This window comes from Octopus bimaculoides, chromosome 6 (assembly GCF_046866305.1).
Source record: "Octopus bimaculoides isolate indiv1 chromosome 6, ASM4686630v1, whole genome shotgun sequence".
NCBI lineage: Eukaryota > Metazoa > Mollusca > Cephalopoda > Octopoda > Octopodidae > Octopus > Octopus bimaculoides.
This window is the reverse complement of record NC_142933.1, coordinates 68,843,060-68,866,646: the sequence shown is the minus strand read 5'-3', so window position 1 is coordinate 68,866,646 and position 23,587 is coordinate 68,843,060. Positions and strand designations below refer to the sequence as shown.

The 23,587-nt window shown below is 37.1% G+C and overlaps 1 pseudogene; it reads right to left on the bottom strand.

Moving 5' to 3' along the window:
- Positions 1-23,143, bottom strand: part of LOC106875226 (cytochrome b-c1 complex subunit 2, mitochondrial-like) — a 67,203-nt pseudogene extending 44,060 nt beyond the window's left edge.
- Between the last annotated feature and the right edge of the window lie 444 nt (positions 23,144-23,587).

The following is a 23,587-nucleotide window of genomic DNA, read 5'->3' as shown; positions in this document are numbered from 1 at the left end:
CATATGGAAAATACTGGAAGGACTGGTGCCAAACTTTGGCATCAAGTACTACAGGAATGCCCGCACGGGTCGCCAATGCATGGTGCCAAAGTGCCGTCCACTGCATCTCACATAAGAACGAGATACTGCAGCAGCCTCGGTTTCAGAGGACCTCAGCTCTTCAATGCCCTGCCAAAACATTTGAGAGACATGCAAGACATGGATGCGGAGGTCTTCAAGACAAAACTTGACACTTTCCTCTCCACGATACCAGACGAACCAATGGCTCGTAATGAGACGCAGTTTAGGGCAGCGATGTCAAATTCTCTTATACGCCAGATGTGCCATCAAAACTCTTGATTGGACCATATCAGGTGGGAGAGAAGAGCCATGCAAGGAACGTGAAGAGAGCACAGCATCAAGACGGAAAATCACGGTGGTGCACCAGCATGACCGCAGCCACTTGGCTGAAACCCATAAATAAATAAATACATATATATATTAGCATGTACATATATGTATGCATATATGCCTATATATATATTATATATATATATATATATAAATACTCTCTATATATATATATATACATACATATATATATATATATATATATATATATATATCTGTGTGTGTGTGTGTGTGTGTGTGTGTGTGTGTGTGTGTGTGTGTGTGTGTGCAGGCGTGACTGTGTGGTAAGAAGCTTGCTTGCCAACTACATGGTTCTGGGTTCAGTCCCACTGCGTGGCACCTTGGGCAAGTGTCTTCTACTAGAGCCTCGTGCCGATCAAAGCCTTGTGAGTGGATCTGGTAGATGGAAACTGCTAGAAGCCCGTCGTATATATATATATGAGTGGACAAACGAAAGAAGAGCATTCAACAAATTTATTGGGAGTTACATGTACGGATCAAAACAGTTTCAAACGTGACGCTAGTCTACAGTCTACGCATGAAACTCAGTGTACCAGCGAATTTGAATCAAACTGTTTTGATCCATACATACATACATTCATACATACATACATACATACATATATATATTTTATATATATATATATATATATATATATATATATATATATATATATATAAACAAATAGTAAATGAGTATATGCATATATACGTACAGGTATGTGCATACCGACATCCACCTGTAGGTGCATATCTGGGTACAGGACATTGCAAACAAAACGTAGACGAGAAAACACACAAGCCACATAGAGAACATTCTACTTCATCAGCTACCCCCGTTTTAACACCGGACGTTTCGAAGAGATGGGCAGGAGGCATCGTTAAAACGGCTCTTCCCATGGACCGCAAATTAAATTTGTATACACAAATTAAATCTTGCCATGGAGGAATGTAGTGGCGGACACAAAACAAGACAGGAAAACAAACAGAAAAGGCTTTACGGCCAAACGAGAAAAATTATTTGTGTATGAACGCTGTGAGGCACGAACTTGAAAGTAGGGACGAGGTAGTTCGCGTGTTTGCTGGGGGGGGGGGGGTGTCCGTGTTTGTCATTCCAACACTACTTGACAACAGGTATTGGTGTGTTTACGTCCTCGTAAATAGCGGTTCGGCAAAAAGAGCCGATAAAATCTAGGCTTTACAAAAAGTCCCGGGGTCGATTTTTTTTACTAAAATCCTTCAAGGCAGTGCCTTCGCATGGCTGGAGTAAAATAAGTAACTAATAAAAGAATATATATATATATATATATATATATATATATATATATATATATATATATATATATATATATATATATATATATATATATATGGGAGAATGTACGAAAAAAAACAACAACAGACGAGGACAGGTGGTGTAAACAACAAGGGATGTACTAGTATGACGCTCGGGAATACGGAAAGTCTTTAACGTTTGGAGCTACGCTCTTCAACAGAAAGAATACAGAGAAAACAATGAGAAAAACACGGAGAAAAAAAATTGAATGGTGTTTGGTCAACGGTCTATCATAGCTTAAATATATACATAAATGGCACATGTTTGGCAAGTGACGGGATATCTCAGATCTTGAGTTGAAACTGAAGTAATATCATCTTACAAAGTCATTGAATCCATTTAAGGACTGCCAAAATCTGTTACATTCACGTTTCGTTTACTTCTTCATTGCACTGTCTACTATAAAGCTTCAAGCAGTTTCATTGCACTTCTGCAGGCTGATCTCACTGGCACAAGTCAACTACGTCTGTTGCAAGATAAATACATGCAAGATAGATACATGCCTGCTTTTCTAAAGTTCGGGAATTCTCTCTCTCTCTCTCTCTCTCTCTCGCTCTCTCTCTCTCTCTCTCTCTCTCTCTCTAGTTTATGTCTTTTCTTTGTAGCATTTCTCTTTAAATATGGCAGCAGTTAATATCTCTGGCAAGTCACTAAGATATATAAAGTAATTCCTTTATGTTTTGCTGGTGAATTGTCCTCGTGTATGTAAATGACCTTCCTCTTTTCTGAAATTTGAACTTGTAGATCTATTGTTGTATTCAAATTTACTTCCTTTTCATTTTCCTTCTCTTCTTTTCTTCTCCCCCTCCTTTCAATTTGTTATCCGTTATATTTGTTTCGTTTTTTATTTTATTATTATATTATTATTATTATTATTAGTAGTAGTAGTAGTAGTAGTAGTAGTAGTAGTAGTAGTAGTAGTAGTAGTAGTAGTAGTAGTAGTATTTTTGTCATGAATGTCGGATGATTTGTTGGTGATGTCGTTCATTACATATTTTATAAATTGTCTCAACATTTATCTAAAAATCACCAAAAGGTTAGTTTTATCAACGCTGTAATATGACTTATGTTATTGGCAGATATTGTAAACGTGTTTTGAGACAATTATATATAGATATATGTAATACACATACATACATACATACATACATATATAAATCCATACACATATATAAACACACACATATATATATACATACATACATATATATCTACGTATATATATATATATATATATATATATATATATATATATATATATATATATATATATATATATATATATATATATATATATATTTATATATATATATATATATATAAACATATGCACATGAATATATATATATACATACATTATACATATATACTTACATGCATTATATATATATATATATATATATATATATATATATATATATATATATATATATATATATAATATATGTATGTATGTATGTATGTATGTATGTATGCATTAAACCACTTGAGGGACTTTACCAATATGTATCTGGAACCTTTAACATAATCAATTAATAACTATATCCACTATGGAACAGAACAATTTGTACTGTTGACTGTCTTTTGTGTATTTGTATATATTTCTTCTTGCTTTTTATGTTATTTTTTTTTTCTGGGTGTATGTTTGTTTCAGTTTTGTTGCTGCTGTTGTTGTTGTTGTTTTGTGGACGGATAGTGGTGGTGGTGGGGGTGTTCGCTTTCTTCAAAAAGTATGTTAGAATTTGATATGTCTTTTATCGGTGGACAGAAGACGCTTGTTTTGTAACCATGGTTACCGAGTTTCCTGTGACACAACCATTCATTCATTCATCCCAATGCTCAAACGATTATGTATATTTCTGTTGTTATCTGTTTAGATTACGTATGAGATATGTGAATATGTCGTAGACATTTTGACTGCTCGCCTTAATACATTAATCTTTTAGAGTAATTGATAGGACTGCTTCTTTCCTTGCCCTCCCTCTTTCCTTTCCTATTATTTCCCAGTTTCTTTAATTCTCTAGAGCTTTTTCTCTATCTATCTATCTATCTATATATCTATCTATCTATCTATCTATTTCTATCTATCTATCTATCTATCTATCTATCTCTTTCTCTCTATCTATCTATCTATCTATTTATCTGTCTATGTCTCTCTATCTATCTATCTATCTATTTATCTATCTATCTATTTATCTATCTATCTATCTATCTATCTATCTATCTATCTATCTATTTATCTATCTATCTATCTATCTATCTATCTATCTATCTATCTATTTCTCTCTATCTATCTATCTATCTATCTATCTGTCTATGTCTCTTATTTTCACTCTCGGAGTCACACATAAACTCTCTTTTTCTCCTCTGAGACTTTCATTGCCACCTTTTCTTACTCTCTCTTGCATCATGTCTTTTGCTACTACCCTCTCCTTCTCTATCTCAATATATTTATCTCCGTCTTTCCCTCTCTCTCTCTCTCTCTCCCTCTTTCTTCCTCCTTCTCTCTCTCTCCCTCTATTTATCTATCTCTTTTCCTGTTTGGTGTCAAATGCGTATGTGAAAATAAATATGTGGTGTATTTTAGAGAATATCTGTGAATGCGTCTATAAATGTGCGTGTACGAAATTTGTGTGTGTGTGAATATGTTTGTAAGTGTTTGTGCATGGACATGTGTGAGGGGCGGAGATAGTGTGAATGGAGAATAATTGTGGTGATGAGTGATGGCTTCAATTGAATGATTGGTTGGGTGCGGTCCTGGTATTGATAGCGAGAAACTGATGAGGGTTTGTTATTATCAGTGAATTAAAATGATGCTGATTATGGGTGATGGGTCACGTCGGTGGTGGAAAATAGAAAACGGAGTGAGTTCATTTTTCAGTTTAGTCTAAAAGAGGGTGAGTTGCGTGTAGGTGATATTTGCAGGTCCTTCGAGATTAAACGATATCAGTATGGTCCATAGGCAACTTGAACAGCTAAAGTCTCTGCTTGAAAGGAGAAGAATTAGGCAGTGGAAGAATTCCAGAAGATTAGGGCTCCGGAGAAGGATCAATAAAATGATTAGTATGAGGCCTGAAGAGGGGAGATAAAGTAGGAGAGACGAAAGAACAAGAGATTGGGGGTTCTAGGGGGTCTTGTTGGAAATGATATGCTAATAGTTAACTAGCATGCCATAGGTGTGTTGTTAGAGAGGTGGAAATACAGAGAAAGAGATACAGTAAAACTCTGGGATCAGTGGTTGTAGTGTGTTGGAGAAAGAATATCTGCCAGTCGTGTGTGTGAGTGTGTGTGCATGTGTGTTTGTGAGAGAGAGGTGGGGGGAATAAATTAATTCGTCTTTGTTGAGAGAAAGTGAACAGGAGGAATTAATTAATTCATCTTTGTTGAGAGAAAGTGAACAACTGATTTAAGTTAATGTATTTTCTAATCCTGAAGTCGAGGATAAAGTATAAATGCTACCTGGGGATAATTCGTGTGAGCCTAATGATAGATTTGGGTGTTATGTTGTATATGGATTTGTAGTGTGTAGCCTGGATTTGGCAGTGTTCTGAGATATATGACTTGATACAGGTAGACACATTTGACAGTACTAGTCTCCTTGACGTAAGGGAGCATTTTAAACACGCGCCCTTGCATGCATGCACGCACGCACACACACACACACACACACACACACACACACACACACACACACATATATATATATATATATATATATATATATATATATATATATACATACACACATTCATGCATACATACATGTGTACATACATACATACGTACCTACATACCTTCGCACGTTCGTAAATACGTACATAAATATATTCGATAGGCTTCCACACAGTTTCCGTTTAAATTCACTCACAACGTATTGGTCGGCCTAGAACTATAGTGGAAAGCACTCAAGGTACCTTGCAAGAGGACTGAACCCGAAACTATGTGGTTACAAACCGAGTTTCTTAGCTAGAGCATTGCCTGCGCCTGTTGAGGAATATCATAGTTCTTGTTGTTTAACTTCCACGCACGCACCGATCAAAAATACCACTAATCTTTCCAGTGATGACCGTCACTTCCTTTTGGTAGAAATGGCATATTCTTAACTATATTATCCAATCTGTCCTTTAAGATACTAGAATATGGTTTGAGGGAAATTTGTTGATATTTCTAACGGATCGGGCGAAAATGTTAAGTCTCCCTTGTTGGTTCGTTCATATCTTTGTGATTGGGAAATGTTGTGATCATCGCAATAACAAAGATAGCTGTTCTGCTAATATTGCATCACCTGCTCGACGAACACAACATCTTAGTAGATACAATATCAAAAGCAGAAGCAGTATTTCAGACATTGGAGGATAATATAGTAGTGGTAGAAGATGGAAACGGCAAGTGTAAGATCGGTGTCCAATGGCTAATACTACGGACATTTTAGAGACAAAAATAGATTCTTTGAAAGACTTACTCCATTCTAATAACGAATGATTCCAATGTGAAGATTCTTATCTCAAAGACCATGGATAATTCCTAGTCTTTTTTTCTCTTGATGCTAATATCAAATTCTCGTTCCCTTTCAGGATACTACAATTATGTAAAAGTATGTGGAAAACTTATTGATGCTAATGTGGTCCGGAAACCGCGAATTTCTCGTGGGTATTGCTCCTTTACTTTATTTAGATAAGATACTATCAGATGTGTTTCTGTGTTTGGCAGCGACCGCGTATAGACGAGTATGCTGATGTAATCAAGTCTGAATAGGAAATTAATACAAAGCAATTAACTTCTATAAATTGAGCCGATGTAAGACACATAATTCTTTGTTTTAAAATATATTTTTATCGTTTAAAGTTAAGACTAAAATTAACAGATGGGCTGATGAATTTTTTTTTTTTTTTCTGTCTATGTATATGATTATTTTCGACGAGTGTAGAACAAAATAGTCTACAAAATCTTCGTACAGACATGGTTGTGTGGTTAAGAAATCCACTTTGTAATCAATAAGTTTCAGTTTCAGTCCTGCTGCGTGGCACTTTCAGGGAAGTGTCTTGTAGTATAGCCTCGAGTCGACCAATGCCTTGTGAGTGAATTTTAAAGACGGAAACTATGTTAAAGCCCGTTGTATTTGTGTGTAGGAGGGTCTTTGTGTCTATATTGTTACACACACACACACGCACACACAAACACACACATACAGTTTGATAAACGGGTTGGTTTTGTTTACGTCCCTGTAAATCAGCAGTTCGGCAAAAGAGACCGATAGGATAAGAACCAGGCATAGAAAATAAATACTGAGTTCCAGTAGCCAGACTATAAGCCTTCAAGGCGATACTCCAGCATGGCCAGAGTCCAATGACTGAAAAACATAAAAGATAAAAAATTAAAAAATCTCTACGCCACCGGTCAACAACACATCTCTTTCTCAATAACACTGACTCCATAGCGACCTTTTTTTTTCTTTTTCTATTTAACCGGGAAGTTTTTGTCTAGTTAGTGCCACTGTCCAAATAGAATGTTTTTATTCAAAAGGGTTTTGTCTGTATCCCACTTAGCGGTTCGGCAAAACGAACCCGACAGGATAAGTACCAGCCTTAAAAAAAAAGCGTACTGGACTCGATTTTTTCGACTAAACCCCTCAAAACGGTGCCACAGCACGGCCGCAGTCTAATGGCTGGAACAAGTAAAAGATAAAAAGATAAAGGCTATCTCTGTTTTTTTATGTGTACCAGTTTCTTCGAAATATTTTTTTCTATCAGCATATAGATTATTTATATTTTTCATTATCTAATATATTTATACAAGAATATTTCGGTGGATGGGATTGAAGATGACTAGATATGCTATAAAGTGTCTTCAAAAGCTCTCATTTTTCTCTATTCTCAATTTGGTAATGTGTTTCTTTACTTTTGTGTCCATTTTGCGTCTCATGCAGCCTTCAGTTAATTGCACAAACCCGTTCTTCCATATACTCCCTGCATATCGGCACCCCTGCATCTTTTTGCTGTCAACTACTGATGCATGGTAGTATCAAGTCAAAGGTCATAAATACTATTTCCCCTCTTATGCCTACGTTTTAACTAAATAAGATGTCTTTAGTAAAAAGACAACTAAAAAATCGTCTCCAAGAAAGCAGACGGTAAAATGAAATATAAAAGAAAAGAAAAAGAAAACAATTGTGTTGCCAAAATGTCGGAATATAAGATTTATTATTTAAGATGTAAAGTAAAAGCAGACGACATTTCTCAAGTGTCTTTAAGATTGAGTGGTATCTTTCGTTTTATGACAACGGGTGGCGTGAGAAGTGAGAACATAGATCATCCGGGTATTTCTGGAAGTCACATCATTTCAATGAATTCATGGCATGGTCAAAAATTATAACTAAAGCAATTAACAACGAAGCTGAGTAAAAGAGTGATAACATACCAAACTGCTGACTCATAGACTTTGAGTTCGTTTTCCTATATTAGTGGGATAAATTATGAATCCACGTTTCATTTTTAAACTATATTTTCATTGCTGTTATTCTACTGTCAGCATATTGTCACGTTTTCCACTGGATCAGACTAATACGATCAATCTGAATATAATTCTTACTCCTCCACTTAAACATCTGAGTACTTTAGTTCAACTTTCACATTGCTCATTACATCCTACTAACATATCAACCAAAAATATTTTTCTATAAACACATATCTCAAAACCCTTTAGCATTCAACCATCCGTTGTCCAGACTATACTCTATAATCCAAATAGTGATATCCGCTATCTCTAATATTCTGCAGTTATTTCTTCTGGATATCCTCAACAGGGCTGCCTACTCAATGATCTCATGTCACTTGATCTTGATGCAATAGCCATCAGCAAGATTAAGATTTCCGTCAAGCGGTTTCTTGCACTTCAAACTAACAACGAAGAGTTGATATCTTTCTGTTGACCTGGATCGTATGAGAAGTTTGTGTTGTTTAGGAACGGACTAGGACTTGAGTTAAGACGAGCTTTTAGGGACTTGGAGTCTGGTTGAAGTCAAATCTTCAGGTGGATAGGAACAGGGGCCAGATTATGATTAGGCTGACCAGTCTCACCAAAATATTGACTGAACGAAATTTACTGAATGATCGAGAAGAAATGGTCACTGGTTACATAATCACTTTTATACGTAATCACCTGACCAACGTACCTCAATTCAGATTTCATCTGGCCGGGCTTCGATGTCTACTCTTTCGCTTCTTTTGGAAGTGTCGGGTTCTTCTGATCAAAAGGTTCACCTGCTACCAACACCTTCACGAAAGGCTCTGTTTTTCATGGTTGATAATGCACAGACATACACTGAAGTTACAGTATTTAGAGAGATTTCCAAACGGTGAGTAGGTGGGATCGCCGATTGTCAAACACACTCTATCACCGTTTGTGTCTTTGACAGAGCTGCAGTTCTAGATCAAGTGAAGACCAAGATTAAATATGGAATATTCTCAAGCGCTCATACTCCTGTATTATTCAAGTAGTACGTTGGTAAAAGATATTCTCGGTTACCATTCTATGGAGACTGTGTAGCGTATATGGGCGACAATATTCTCTGCGACACCCTGGGGTCATCATAGAGCACCTAAGCAAACTATTCTGGAGGATTTTTGTGTCTGAGAATATGGGTATCTTTTTGTTTCATAAACATATAACTACCTAACAGAAGGAAAAAAAGCGAGCATATTTATTTTCGCGCAAAGGAATTTTGGAACCAAAATATAAATTATATGTACGTGTGATCGTCAACAGAAAGATAGTAATTTTAAATCTTGAAAGAATATCATCAACTCCGATGCAGACGCGTAGGGAAGGATAGAAAGGTATATAAAGACAAAAGAACTGTAGAAAAGGTTATTACACTTAAAATAGGGACAACTTAAAAATTTACTGAACATAAATCATTGTAGAAAAATACTTAAAACAGATATATTACAATGCACAATAATTAAAACAAGGTTCGTAATTTTGAATCTTGTAAGAATCTCATCATCTCCGATAAAACTGAATTCTTTCAATCCTGTATAGTTACACTATATAACCAAGCTTCAGTGATCTATTTTTGTTTAAAGACTTATGAGGCTTTTGTCTGTAAACCTATTTTGCTTATTTTAAAATATCATTCATGTTATTGGACCCAGCGGTATCGTCTTTGTGTTTGTTCTGGATTGTGATAGGATTGGCTCAAAATCAAAGAAAATAAACGAACTCGGCATTAGCAGCTAACGAAATGTTCGTTTTTCTTACATTCATGCAAGTGAAACATTTCCAGCGTGTTGAGCCTACCTTTGACTTGGTGAATTGGTGGTGGTTAATACTTAAATAAGGACACGGCGCAGTTTTAGTGACAAGACACGAACCACCAAATCCTCTTGGAAATATATACCATATTATATTTAGGTGTGTAACATCATTTATTAGGCATATAGATGACGAGTTGGTAGAGTCGTTAGCGTGTCGGATAGAATGCTTTGTAATACACTTTCCGACTTTCTGAGATCAAAATTACCTTTCCTTCTTTGAAGGTTCGATAAATGAAATACCAATCCAGTACTGGAATCTATACGTCTTCTCTGGAAGAAATTGGCGTATTCAAACCTGGAGAGGGAAAGAGCTCCTCCGTGTTTAACATATCCGAGACACGCTGTATGTCATGACAACCCCGCGATTCCATCATTAATAAAGGACCCCAGGATATTAAGTATATGTAAATATATTCATTTCAATATAAATGGTAAAATGAATATATTTATATTACCCTGCACTTTACTGAATTAACATGTTAATTCACTGGTGTGTGGTCTTTTCTATTATTTTAGACGATCATCCGTTTTCAAAACTAGATTACATGAGAATAAGTTGCACTGGAGTTTCTTTCTACTTTTATTGACCTAAGACGGATAAATAACTAAGAATTATACCCAGAATATCTATTACGTATCCCTGACGTGTTTCTGATAACAAGTGAACTAAAGAATTTACACACACACACACGTATATACATACATACATACATACATACATACATACATCTATATACACACATACACACACTCACTCACTAATCTATGGCAGTATATATGTGTGTGTATGTGTATATGTGAGTACTATTTGCAGCACATGTTAATTATACAACTGTTCTTTATTTCAATGTTATTATTGTAAGCTATCCTCCGGAATTCAAGCGTTATTTTGAAAATATTTTAAAACATCTTTGCACTTTTTTGTAGAGATGTCGTACATAATAATTTCCCTTCAATGGTTTCTCTAATTTTACTAAGTAAAAGTTGTATCACAATACATCATCAGCCCCACAAGAAAACACGGTGCTACAAAACAATATAGTGATAAAAGAAAAACTAGGAATCAATGAGTGAGATATCATGGATAAGTCACGAAAGTTAAGTCATAAAAACTGCATTATCATAGTAATGCTGTAGATGTACTTGTACATTTCCTGAGTAACTGATGCGTAATTTATGCACACGCTCGTGCACCGGAGAAGTACTCAATGCCAGCGTAGAACGCACAGTTTATACATCTATAGCGAAAAACACTGGCCTGTTATGTATACATATAGACGAGCAGCGGTCTGTTATGCATGTATATAGAAAAGCAGTGTATGTTCTCATTAATTTAGAATGAATTTTGACCGGTAGCAAGGTTGTGAAGGAAAGCATCATGCTGTGTTCATCAGCCTCTAAATCTTAGAAAAGATCTTACAGATTTTTATAGTCTCAGATATCGTGATCATTTGTAGTTTATGAATTGAAGATTTGCGTACTCTCCCAAAGAAGACAAGTTCAGCCATACTTTGCTTCAGATGAGTTGGTATGTATCCTCTTGTTCCAATGATAATAGGTATAAAGCTGAATGTATATCTTGGATACTGGATTTGCAAGCTCCATATCAATGGTTCATAGATGTCCTCTTTCTCCTTTATTTTTCTAACTACATTGGTGTCCAGAGGGCAGCTGATTCCCTCTATGTATATATGTATGTATGCATACATGCATATATATATGTATGTACGTACGTATGTATGTATGTTATCAATCAGTTTCATTTCTGTATTTCTTGTCCATAGAGAAAGAGCCGGACTCTAACATTGATTCAAGGCTCCTTCATTGGAACTTGTATCAACATCATCTAGGTATTTGTGCATATGTGTGTGTGTGCAGTATTTGGTGTTAGTGTATGCACAGATTTGTATGTTTGTTTTATGGATGCGTTTTTATGTCTAGATGCATGCATATGTATTTATGTGCTAAATTTTTGGAAAGTTTTACATATCTTTACAGTTCCATTGATGGCTTGAATCTGTAGTATGTATGTATGTATGTATGTATATGTGTGTATGTGTGTATGTATGTATATGTGTGTATGTATGTATGTGTGTATGTATATATGTATGTATGTATGTATGTATGTATGTATGTGCATGCGTGTGTGTATGAGCGTGCGTGTGTGTCAGGTGTGTGTGCGTGTGTGCTTAGTGTTATTAGCTCCATTGTTGGAATGAAAATAATAAAAACAAATTCACATTTCGAACTCGAGAAAAGCTTCGCATATTTTTATTGCTCTAATTACAGATTGTATTTGTATTATGCGGATCTGTTGGTTGATTTCTTTTTCTTGAAATGCTAAATAGGTATTTACCCACAAAACCAAGCGCACCAATTATTATTGTTATTAATATAAATTTATAGTCCAGGTATAGAAACTTGTGGTTTCGAAGCAACAGTCTGTAGTTGTCCTATTTTTCTTTGATTTTCGAAGAGCTATTCGCATCAGCAGGGCAGCTGACCTTTGTAATGGTACATACTTTTTCTTAATATTTCCCACTTAATTAAACGCTTTGTTTACAACGCCGTAGACTGCGGTAAGCGTGCCGAGAAATCATCTCATGAAAACGACAAATGCTAAAAGCACATATATATCGATTGACGATATTTCGTCAGCACCAACGAGCAGCAGAGTTGTATCACATGATTCCAGTGTTTCGGATTATCAGCACCAGACAGCCAAATATCGTACACCAGGTCGAAAATTGGCCAAGCTGGTATAGTTTAGCACCGGCTAAACAACCATCGATGTTGTGAAAACCTAGCGCGCTGTGTTTGAATTAGCTATTAGCAACAGAAGCAGCCTTCGTTACAAATATTAATTAGCACATCCAAATCCCAAACAACAATAACCGACATATGTATGAATTTATCTATGCTTTCCCCTATTTCATAGAAGCTGACCACAAATTGTTGCTTGTTATCCTCTGCTGAGACATAACCAACAGTTCATAATAGAAAATAGTCAATGTTGGGCAACAATGTCCAACGTAAATTGAAGCAAAACTATGCTTGTCTTGTTCCTTACACATATTTACTTTGCAAAGAAGGTCACCAGTCTCGATGCCGTCAGTTTTTGAAGACGAGGCTTCTTTCAGTTTCCGCCTACCAAGTCCACTCACAACGCTTTGGTCGGCCCGAGGCTATTGTAGAAGACGTATGCCCAAGGTGTCACGCAGTGGACTTGAACCCGGAACCATGTGGTTGGGAAGCAAACTTCTTACCACACAGCCACACCTGCGCCCATGTATGTGACTGCCTCTGGTCGCTGTATATCAGTTTGCCACTGTTTGTCGTCGCGTACGTATATAGATGTATATCATATATGTGGTTATGTAGGAGAGAGGTCTTCATGTAAAGCAAGTTTAAAAGAAGTTATGACAGTGAGAAAGAGAGAATGAAAGCTTAAGAAAATGTTCCGATGTGAAGGAGGGAAAGACAGAGTGTATGCTGAAGTATGTGTGTGTGTATGTGTGTGCGTATGTGTGTGTGTGTGTGCATGCGTTACTGGTGATATCTAGCTGTATGCATGTGTGTATGTATGTGTGCGCCTGATTGTGTATTGTGCGCGCGCACGTGCGTGTGTGTGCTTGCGTGTATGTTTATATACGAAAGGAAAATAATCTCGACAGCCAACAAATGAGAAAAGAAAGAAAGAAAGAAAGAAAGAAAGAAAGAAAGAAAGAAAGAAAGAAAGAAGGAGGTTGTAAGATTAGGAATGTTGATGGAAAAGAAAAGAGAGACGGATAGGAAAGCGAGACAATGAAAGAGAAAGAGGATGTGGCAGATAAAGTGGGAATGGTCCAGAAGAATGGGGGGAAAAGAAAAGGCGAAAACAAGCAGATGGTGAGTGAGAAATAATGAAAGATAAACAGAGATTAAGAGGGGGGAAAGAGAGAAGGGGGGAAAGGTGCGATGGGATTAACAAGTGTGTGAAAAAAAGAGAGAGAGGGAGGAGATGGAGAGAGGAAGGAAGAGAGGAAGGAAGGAAGGGAAAGGAAGGAAGGAAGGAAGGAAGGAAGGAAGGAAGGAAGGCAGGAAGGAAGGAAGGAAAGGAAGGCAGGAAAGAAGGAAAGGAAGGAAGGAAGGACGGAAGGAAAGAAGGAAGGAAGGAAGGCAGGAAGGAAGGAAGGAAAGGAAGGCAGGAAAGAAGGAAAGGAAGGAAGGAAGGAAGGAAGGAAGGAAGGAAGGAAGGAAGGAAGAGAGGAAGGAAGGAAGGAAGGAAGGAAGGAAGGAAGGAAGGAAGGGAATGGAAGGAAGGAAGGAAGGAAGGAAGCAAGGAAGGAAGGAAGCAAAGAAGCAAGGAAGCAAGGAAGGAAGCAAGGAAGCAAGGAAGGAAGGCAGGAAGGAAGAGAGGATGGAAAGAAGGAAGGAAAGAAGGAAGGAAGGAAGGAAGGAAGGAAGGAAGGAAGGAAGGAAGGAAGGAAGGGAAAGGAAAGGAAGGGAAAGGAAAGGAAGGGAAAGGAAAGGAAGGGAAAGGAAAGGAAGGGAAAGGAAAGAAAGGCAAGAAGGAAGGAAGGAAGGAAGGAAGGGAGGATGGAAAGAAGGAAGGAAGGCAGGAAGGAAGAGAGGAAGGAAGGAAGGAAGGAAGGAAGGAAGGAAGCAAGCAAGGAAGCAAGCAAGGAAGCAAGGAAGCAAGGAAGCAAGGAAGCAAGGCAGGAAGGAAGAGAGGATGGAAAGAAGGAAGGAAGGAAGGAAGGAAGGAAGGAAGGAAGAGAGGAAGGAAGGAAGGAAGGAAGGAAGGAAGGAAGGAAGGAAGGAAGGACGGAAGGCAGGAAGGAAGGGAATGGAAGGAAGGAAGGAAGCAAGCAAGCAAGCAAGGAAGCAAGCAAGGAAGCAAGGAAGCAAGGAAGGAAGGCAGGAAGGAAGAGAGGATGGAAAGAAGGAAGGAAGGAAGGAAGGAAGGAAGGAAGGGAAAGGAAAGGAAGGGAAAGGAAAGAAAGGCAAGAAGGAAGGAAGGAAGGAAGGAAGGAAGGAAGGAAGGATAGAAAAAGGAATGAAGGAAGGGAGGAAGGAAGGAACGAAGGAAGGAAGGAACGAAAAAGAAAGAAAGAAAGAAAAAAGAAAGAAAGAGAAAATGAATGAATGAATGAATGAAAGAAAGAAAGAAAGTAAGAAAGAAAGAAAGAAAGAAAGAACGAATGAAAGAAAGAAAGAAAGTAAGTAAGAAAGGAAGAAGGCGAAAGAGAGGCGGAGGAAGAGAGCTGTCTGAGAAAAGATATTGTAGTAAGAAAGATGGAGATCGGAAAAGGGAGAGGCGGGGAGAAAGAAAGAGGGTGAGATCGGTTGGTAAGTAAATAGTAAATAGGAAGGGGGAGAGAGGGGGAGCGGAGATGGAAGAGCGGGAGGAGGGGAGCGGAGATGGAAGAGAGGGAAGAAAGAGAAAGAATGAATGAACGAATGAGTGAATGAAAGAAAGAAAGCAAGGAAGAAAGTGAGTGAAAGTGCGAATGAGTGGAAGTGCGAATGAGTGGAAGTGCGAATGAGTGGAAGTGCGAATGAGTGGAAGTGCGAATGAGTGGAAGTGCGTGCGGTCATGTATATGCGTGTGTATTTAATATTGCACATTCTGTGCGTTTGTGTGTGTGTGTGTGTGTGTGAGAGCAAAAATTAGAGATGACAGAAAAGAAAGACAAAGACTGACAGGCATAGACAGACAAGCACAGACAAGCAGACAGGTAGATAGTGGTGGCGAGGACGATGGTAGATAGAGAGAGAGAGAGAGAGAGAGAGAGAGAGAGAGAGAGAGAGAAGCAGGGTTGGAGATAGACAGACAGACAGACAGACAGACAGATAGATAGATAGATAGATAGATAGATAGATAGATAGATAGATAGATAGATAGATAGATAGATAGATAGATAGACAGACAGATAGATAGATAGGTTCTAAGCAGTGTTGCAGGAGGTGAAGAAAAAAAAGTGGCGACGGTGAAGGAAGTAATTTTAATATAATTTAAAGGTGGGTTGGAGTGCAATGTTTGAGGCCAGAAGTCGGAGCTGCAGAGATGGAGAAAGCTGTCACAATCGAAGGATTTACGATTGTTATCTGCGAATGACAAGAAGCAAAGCCAATTTAGACGTCTAACATGTTGGGCGTGCCAGCGGTCGAGATTATTATTTGAGGGTGTAAGATTATAAGAGAGTCGAAAATGAGATTTCTTCTGAACTTATTTCTCTGCGAGTTTAGAAAGATTTTTTTTTCTTCTTTTTCTCTTCGTTTCTTCTTATTTTTCTCCTCCTCCTCTTCCTTCTTCTTCTTCTGTTTCTTATTCTTCCTCTTGTTCTCAGAGCAAAAGCTAACTTTAAACTAGGCGAACTTACTGAACTGATGCAATCGGAAACTGTCTGCATTTTACTCCCTTCTTTCTCACTCTGGTCACATTAGTGGCGAGTGGGGGGCGAACGTATACAGATGGCATATGTATGTGTGTGTATACAATGCGTGTGTCTGTATGTGCGCATGTTTATATGTATAGATTATGCATGTATTCTTTCATTCTTTCATTCTTTCATTCTTTCATTTGTTTCAGTCATTTGACTACGGCCATACTGGAGTAGCACCTTTAGTCGAACAAATCGACCCCAGGACTTATTCTTTGTAAGCCTAGTACTTATTTTATTCGTCTCTTTTGCCGAACCGCTAGATTACGGAGACATTAACACACCAACATCAATTGTCAAGCGATGGTGGGGGGGGGGGGACAAACACAAACACAAACATATATATATATATACGACGGACTTCTTTCAGTTTCCGTCTACCAAATCCACTCACAAGGCTTTGATTGGCCCGAGGCTATAATAGAAGACGCTAGCCCAAGGTGCCACGCAGTGGGACTGAACCAGGAACCATGTAGTTGGTAAGCAAGCTACTTACCACACAGCCACTCCTGCTCCTATGTGTGTGTGTGTGTGTGTGTGTGTGTGTGTGTGTGTGTGTGTGTGTGTGTGTGCATACATGTTTGAATTTACAAACAAGAAAAGAGATCTGAGTATAGATTTTTAATTATATGTTGTGGTGCTGAGATTACTATCTGTTACTACTCAGAGTTTTACGATGTGAACAGCAATCATAGCGAAACTCAACAGTAACAGTTATCTCAGCACTGCAATATATGTGTGTGTGTTCATGAGCACATGTATGTATGTATGTATGTATGTATGTACGTATGTATGTATGTATGTGTGTGGGTGTGGGTGTGTGGGTGTGTGGGTGTGGGTGCGTGTGTCTGATGTTGGTGTGTTTATCTCCCCGTAAATAACCGGTTCGCAAAAGACCGATATAATAAGTAACAGACTTACAACGAATAAGTTCTGGCGTAGATTTGTTCGACAAAAAGCGGTGCACCAGCATGGCCGCAGTCAAATGACTGAAACTAATAAAAGAATATATATATATATATATATATATATATATATATATATATATATATATATATATATATATATATATATAGATAGATAGATAGATAGATAGATAGATAGATAGATAGATAGATAGATGACATCAAAAATTCATAGATACCCACTTTCCACGTTAACACAAATATTCCAAGATCTTACATAGAAAGACAGTTAAAGTTATCTATAGCTGCCCACACAAATAAGCTCGATGATCTTCAATCACAATAAGAACAATAACATTAGAAACAGCCCACATAGATCTTGTAACAGTAGATTCTCCGATAACTGTCCTCTGAATAATGTTTGTAGTAAAAAACAGGTTTACAAGGCCAATTCACTGGCATAGATGGAACCACAAAAACAAACATCGGGATTGCTGAAAATACCTTCAAGGAAAGATACACGCAGCACTTTATTTCGTTTACAAATAAGAATATAAGACGCGACATTTTTGTTTAATATGGTTTGGAACCTTAAAGTAGACGACCCCTAAATAAACTGGCGCATCATAGCCAAAACCATCAAATATAAGGAACGAGGCAGTAGATGCAATCTCTGTAGTACAGAGAAATTACATATCATAACTTCACCAGCGAATATTTAGAACAGTAATAAAGAAACTTCCTCCCCGGATTTACACAAATAACAATCTAAACTGAGAAATCTCATGCATGATCCCTCGTTGATCTTCCTATCTATCAAGCCAGAATAAAGCTAATATATAATAATGTTAATATATATAATATTCATAATATACATAATAAAAATATACACTCTCTATTATTTCTCAGAAACTCATGCTTCAATTCAAAACTGTGAACATATATAATACATACATAAGACATCATACGATTTGTTAATTATATTTTCATGAGCATACAATTTCATAAACTTTTAAAAATTTTGTAAACCCCCAGAAAACGATCAGTATACACATGCATATACAGCCACAAAAGTGTAGGCACGTAACATATGCTGTATACATATAAACATCTGTAGTTTATTTTACTGACCCGAAAGGATGAAAGGTAAAGTTGGCTTCGGCTGTATTTGAACTCGGAATGTAAAGAGCGGGAAGAAATGGTGCTTTTGTTCGACGCAGTAATAGTTCTGTCAGCTCATTGCGTTTGAAGCAAAACTTAAGAGGCATTTCAAAGTTAATGTTAAATGGTATTAGCTTAAAATCTATAAAGAATTATTGTCTACAATCAAAGAAATTTAGTTGTACGTAGGAAAAAATGGTTAAGTTTGAAGGATATAAATGTGTTGGGAAAAAAATCTTTCGATATTTTATATTTAAAAAAATAAGAAGTTACAGAAAAGTAAATTATTAGTATGGTGAAATAAAGTGGTGAAAATTTATATATCTAATAAAATGGAAGTTACATTTCCTATAAGATAAAAATCGAAGGAACAGATAATTTAAAGCTAAGATGAATAATTATGAAAAACCCTTTGAAATTAAAGCAAGAAAATATTAGAGAAAAAAATTAAATAATAAACCAGTAAAAGGTTTTAAAATATCTAATTAAGTAAATTAAAGAATCTAAAATGAAAGTTATGTCTTAACTAATAAATACGGAAAGTGAAAAATTTTTATTGAATAAAGGAGGCAAGAACACTAGAAGGAAGTTATGTTAGAAAGTAACGGTTGTTGTTTAAAGTCTAAATTATAAATCGAGACAAAATCGATGTGAAAACACGTAAGATCGTTGAAAGAAATATATTAATTGTATAATTACATGATTGTAAGAGGACCTCTAGAATTGGAGGCTAACGGTTTATGATCGTGTTTAGTTTAAACAAATTCAGAAGTTGTATCATATCATTTAAGGCGGCGAGCTGGCAGAATCGTCAGCACACCGGGAAAAATGTTTAGCGTCATTTCGTCCATCTTCACGTCCTGAATTCATATTCCATCGACGTCGATTTTGCCTTTCACCCTTTGGGGTCGATTAAATGAGGACCAGTTGAGCACTGGGGTCGATATAATTGACTTATTCCCCTATCCCGAAATGCTGGTCTTGTACCAAAATTTGAAACCACTTGCTCGGACAAGTGTTTTCTACTGTACACCTTGTGTGTGTATTTGTTAGATGGAAATTGTTTGGCAGTCCTTCATACACATGTGTGTGCGTCTTTGTGTCTGTATTAGTCCCATCGCTTGACAACCAGTGTTTGCTTGTTTACAAGTCGGTGTAACTTACCATTACAGCTAAGTAGACCGATATAATAAGTACCAACCTTTAAAAAATAAATAACGGCCACGATCAGTTCATCTAAAACTCTTCAAGCGGTGCTCTAGCATGGCTGCAGTCTAATGATGAAGCAAGATAATATATGTATATATATATATATATATATATATATATATATATATATATATATATATATATATATATATAAACATTATTGCTCCTAAATCTCTCAGCGAGAGACATTCAGTAACAGTACCTTAAAGTAAAGATTATTTGCCAACATAATGTGGCAGTCCTGGTTAGGACGAATGTTACTGTTGTTTAGCTCCAGTAGACATCGTCTCCAGCTAGCTATACGACACACTATCTGTGTCCTTATATTTTCGAACAGTGGAGTTTAGCACCCCCACCCAGTACAAAGCAGTATCAGATATATGTATGTATATATACATATATATATATATATATATGTATGTGTGTGTGTGTGTGTGGCCGACCACTGAGAATAAAAAGCGCAAAGATAATTCTGAGAATGAATAAAATATTTAATCTACAATCTTTTATTTTGTCGGGCAAACGACTATGCTTTAAGTATAATTTATCTGTGTGTATGTGTGGGCGTATACACACACACACACACACACACACACACACATATGAATATATATGTATGTGTCTGTGTACATAGTTATATTTACATGTGTATATATACTGCAATATACACGCACTTACATACGAAGCAATGACGATCAAAATAACGACGTGTACATTAACATTTAACATTGTCGTATACACGAGAACGTGGAAGATATCCGAAGCAAGACTTTTGTCTCGGTGATAACCGAGCACTGAATGACGTCAGCAGACTTTCAGATACGTGTTTCGAGGTTATTATTCCTCCTCCCGGTTAGAATTTCTATACCTTAAAGTAAACAGCAAAACATACTTTACTGATGTGTAACTGCGGCTTTGTCACGTTGTAAGTTATTCATTATAAGTACAGGAAACAGCGACAATGAAAATAATGAGGTGTACATCAGAACATAGAAGGCGTTCTGTACATCAGAACATGGAAGGCGTTCGCTGCGGTACTCTCGACGCGGAGAAATATTTCTCTTTATAGATTTTGGAAATAAACTGAAACGTTGTCTTTCACTGAGGCGGCATAATCACGCTAAAACATGTGTCTGACAATCTGTTGATGCCACTCGGATCTCAGGTCGATGTGTTTCTATGAACCAAGGCTAGAAAATTTTCTCAGAGACAAGAGTCTCGCAGAGAACGTCTTCCATCTTCTAGTGTATAGAAGAGTATTAAATATATGTATACACACGCTGTTAATTTGATCGCCCCTACTTCGAGTGCTTATTATGAATTAACTACAAGTCAGCTACGCATAAGTACTCATCAGAAAATGTAATTTTTGATCTTTACATGAAGAAACGAAAGTTAGAACCGGGCTATGAATGACTGGGGCGGTGTCTTGTTATTGAGGGGGCCTAGTCACGCCGAAACACATATTTGGTATCCCGCTGGCGTTGTTCAGAACCCTGCCCGATGTGTTATATGCACGAAGTCAATAAAGAGAAACTTTTTTTTTCTATCCATAATTTCTCAACTCATTCATTCTGAAATTATTACGCGTGAGACTTGAAACAGTATTGTATAGGTTGTATGGTAAGTGTGTTCCTCAATCACATGATTCCAGGTTCAGTACCGCTGCGTGGCACCATGGGCATGTGACTTCTACTATAACTCTGAGCCGACCAAATAAATACTGGGATCGATTCGTTCTACAAAAATTCTTCCAGGCGGTGCCCCAGTATGGCCGCAGTCTAATGACTGAAACAAGTGAAAGATAAAAGATAACTGGATATAACGCTTACAAAATTCGCAGAAAATTTCAATCAGGAGTCGCGATGAGAACAGTTGTACAGTGAGTCACAGTGCTACGATTAATTATATCGAGAACAACCTTGTATTTTAAGGATCGAATGGATAACATGTCGATGAAATATCATTGTGGTGGAGTAGAGTGGGCTATACGTGATGAGTTTACCATGAGAATGAACTGTCATATACCACTACTTGGAATACTCTCTTCAGAACCAGATCCGTATTTAACGGCACACCGAGGCGAATTGTGCAGTCTTATCTGTAGGTGTGTTTTCCCGACAGTCGAAAAAACTGAGGTGATGTACAGAGTAGGCCAAAAGTCACGCACCAAAATATTTTACATATATTACATTATTGTTATTATTATTCATTTAGTTCATGTACAAGTACGAGGTGGGGATGCTGAAAAGTTCTTGTCTTTAAGGGTGTCGCAAAAGGCCTGGTTGGGGGCTCAAACTTCCAAGCACTTTTACGGGGCTTAGAAAAATTGAAGGACTGCTGCAGTAACTGTTTGAATCAGAGAGGGGAATATATTGAATAAAATCATAATTAATTGATCCACCTGAATCTGAGAAGGAATAAAATCATATCCTGTATTTTCTTTCACTCAAAGCAGGAACTTTTCCGCACCCCTCGTACGTGCGTATTCATCGTTATTTTATTTAATTTTAGAAAAACTGAAGCATGTCTTCGAGGCAATCCCGGTGCGTATTGAATTTATTTTGTGCGTAACTTTTGGCCCACCCTGTATTTCTCAAAAACAGAAAAACACCAGCAACAGATTCGGACTTCTTGCTTCTTGACTAGATATTCCAGTTTCTTATCTCCTTCGCCATCTCACCTCTATGTCACCAAAGTAAGACCAATGCAGTCATCTACAAAATTGGTTTTGTTTTTAGAAAACAAATCACTGCCGCTGCTACTCTCAGCATCTGAATATAAATCAATCTCATCAGTCTTAACAATATTTGCTTGTGTCTACGCTGTTTTCTAAATCTTTCGGCCCCCATCACTCCAATAATTTTTCTTCTCTTTATCAATGACCTCCTGTCAATCACCAATAACCCCATAAGAATCTATACAGATGGTACAATATTCCATTATCACACATCTTTTAAATTTAACTTACTATCTATCCACTTCAGTCTGACATTTTCATCGTCTTCTATCAACGTTGAATTTCACCGTTTTATACTATGGGCATTTCTTTCACAATTTTGGTAATGCTTAATGACACCATACGTAAACGTTTCTTCTTTTAAAGACTCACACCATATTCTTAATTATCATGATCGTCACCCAATTTCCAATTTCCAAATGGCCTTTCGTGCAATCTTCGTTTTCTCGGCATTGCCAAAACCGGATCAATACTTTTTCCTTTAAAACTAACAAATATTTGTAACCCTGGTCTAGCTTATTCTTTACAAAACCTTGATACATTCCACTATGGAAAGTAGTTTTAGTAACTAGAACAGCACGCCCGCTGTCATCATTGACATTGTAGATTGCATGCAAGAGATAAATATGCAATTTTCTTATTTGAGAAACCTTAATTTCCATTGTCATACGGAAGCTGTCTTCGCTTCAGATGTTCTTTTTCTTAAAACTTCAAGCTAAACTTCAAGTCGAATCTAAATGTTCAAACTGCAGCCCGATTTCTAAACACCAGTGTGTTACTTTTCTCTGTAAAACTCGATCCGAGTATTATATGAATCCCACTTTTTTTTTTTTTTGAAGAATGAGGCGCCCTTTCGGTCAAAATTAACCAAGCACCAATCTGCGCAATCCAGGACAAGATTTTAGAAAAAAAGATTGGAAGTTTCTCAAGCGTGCATGTTTCAGCCTCTCCATACCACATTCTATCCAATAGAAAGCGAGCCACCTTTGGGCCGATATAGCATGGTACTAAAGTTGAAACAGACGTTGCTGTTAGAATGCAAATATCCGTCGAAACCGATACAAGGCATCCCTCCCAGCCTTGTATCAGTTCTGCCAAACCGCTAT